Below are 2,630 nucleotides of genomic sequence, written 5' to 3' on the forward strand. Positions count from 1 at the left end.
TAAAAATTAAGTTGTAATCTGCAATGTACACAGAAACTGAAGATAGGATACTGGTCTGCTCTGAATAACTTTCTTTCCTCCTGTTATAAAGCTTTACTGTATAATAAATAATTGTAAATTAGTTGCAAAAATGCATTAAAAAATGCATGGAAAGAATCCCAAACAAACGAGCGTATAAACACACAAAAGAAAAAAAATCAAAAGATTTTCAATATAACTTTCGAAAAATTGATCTGACCACTATCAAAAGTGTATTGCACCACTATAATTTAAAATGCTTCTGTCGTCACTCCCAATTATGTGGTGCTAACACCCCCTAACCCTAAAAAAAACTATCATAGACAACGATTCACAATAACGTAAAAATATTACATCCGTTGATGAACCAGAACAATCGACACTGGCATAGATACACAGAAACACTTTATTTTCACATAATTTAACAGCCATTAAATATTAATTATCTTCACTGCCAATGGCTGTATTATTTTAGTCATATCTTTTAATTGATGACTGCACTAACCATAGAAAAATTCAAGAAATTGTCTAAGATTCAAAGTTCTCCGACAAAAAAACTTAATAAAATCTAAAAGATATGATCCCATTCTTTATTTTTAAGTCTCTAATTACAAAGACATTAAGAAAATTAACCAGAATATTGCAAAAGAAAATGTCTATGTAAACCATAGCTTGAAATCCAAAAAAAATTAAACTAGCTTCTTTTTTCTATCAGTTTTACACATTGTTCATATTTCTTCTCAAAGCATATTCCTCTGCCATCAACCGACCAGTAAGCCAACTTTTGCTGCTCTTCCTGCCCATCTTGCTGCAGTTCTTGTTTTCCTTGACCGTATAATTCTTCTTCCTACTCGTTTTGCCTTTCTAAAAATTCTACGCAGTCTAAGTGCTTCTGATTCCTGAACATGGTCAATCAAAAGTAAGACCACCAAAATCAAAACAAGGGCACGTTTATTCTGAAAAATAAATCAATATCACAACTCAATATGCGTGATTCGTCAGAATTGTTACAAAAAAATGCAACAAAAGAAGAGATTCAACATGACCGTGAACCGACAGAATCGTTACAAAAAATACATCAAAAGAAGAGATTATCTAACAATTAGTTACATTCTGATGAAATGTGAAGATAACGAACAGTGATCACTTTCAAAAGTCCATTTCAACAATTCAAATTATTATGAGCAGAGCTAACATGGACCTCTGAAAACAGTTGCGAGATTTAAGGATACATACCACAAACAAATTTTCTTATCTTCCACACAGAAAAGTTACACTGGTATTTTTCTAATATTTCTTTCAATGGAAATATAATTAATAAATTTTAATTGTGTAAAATGTAAAAATACACTCTTGAAAATGTCCCCAGAAACTTTGAAGCAAGAATTCAAAACTGGATATATTTTATAATTTTTTCAAAAAACATATTGAACTGTAAAGTTGCATTTTCCCACTTTTTGCCAAATCATGTGCCGTGGTCAAACATTAAGTTGTTTAACTAAACAAATATCACTTCCAAAGTGAAAAAGACACCCAATTTAGCAAAGATATTTGAATTTTGGAGAAAAAAGGTTTGTTTTTGTTATTTATCCTTAAAATGAATCTAACTTACCATGACTCTGTTGACTATAGGTGTATTCCTAAGATTGAATAAAATCATCGAGGTCAATTTGTTTAAATACCCTTGTGAACACTACTTATTGTTTTATTAATACATAATTATAATATTTTTACGTAAATCAGGGAGTTTAATTAGTCAGACACAAGGTGCCAACTTGCTCTGTATCCTGAACATGTCAGTTTTTGAAACAACTAAATCAAGACACTTATTACAGGAAAAATCTCAACAATATAATCCGAAGGAAAAGGGAGTGTTCTCGGTTTTAATATCTTGAACACACCTCAAAACTTAATAAAGTGTTAAATAAAGCATGTTTTTAGATTGCAATATCCAATTCATCCTTCCGTCTGTCCATTATAATTACTTTGTTTTGAGCCCAATATAAAAAACTGTTCCAGGCATTTTCATAAATATAAGTATCGTTGGTTGAGATTAAATGATGTTAAAATTCGATAACCTTAAGTTTTCCTTGTGACCCATCTCCGCAAGCCAAGGGTTTTCTGTCCACTGCGCTCTTAGCATCTTTGCAAGCCCAGACTAATGGTTCACTCAGCAAACCAAGGGGAGCGGAGTTGACCGAAAACCCCCGGTTTGCAAAGATGCCTGTGACCTTGATGGAAATTGTTCTCTTGTTTTCAAATTATTTTGGTGAAAAGCTGTGTGAATTTCCTTTTTTTTTCTTGCATTGTCTCTGCATTTTATTCCTCAATTTTTAGTGATCAAATTTGTTGACTTTTGCTTATTTTTACTAGTGTGTAACAAACTTTCAATGAAATCAAATTTAAGCATTTATATTACATCGTTTGCCCAAATTCAGTTAATTGGTACCACAGACAATGAAAAAAAACGCTCACTTTATTTCATAACTTAAAATGAAGAGAACATTTTGGGTAGTTTTTTTTTATGTCAGCTTTTGATGAAAATAATAAGTGGATGAAAGATATTTTTAAATAATGATCGCCAACTGAGAAATACGGTCCTGGATACAAAA

General features: G+C 31.4%; 1 long non-coding RNA gene across 1 annotated transcript; it reads right to left on the reverse strand.

The window, feature by feature from the left end:
- Positions 1-594: 594 nt before the first annotated feature.
- Positions 595-1,680, reverse strand: LOC133200252 (uncharacterized). The gene is made up of 2 exons (XR_009722905.1): positions 1,631-1,680; positions 595-974 (listed from the first exon to the last, which is right to left on the reverse strand). It is a non-coding gene; the product is annotated as an uncharacterized LOC133200252 (long non-coding RNA).
- Between the last annotated feature and the right edge of the window lie 950 nt (positions 1,681-2,630).

This window comes from Saccostrea echinata, unplaced genomic scaffold (assembly GCF_033153115.1).
Source record: "Saccostrea echinata isolate AGI-Se365-2 ecotype Australia unplaced genomic scaffold, CSIRO_AGI_Sech_v1 ptg000037l, whole genome shotgun sequence".
NCBI lineage: Eukaryota > Metazoa > Mollusca > Bivalvia > Ostreida > Ostreidae > Saccostrea > Saccostrea echinata.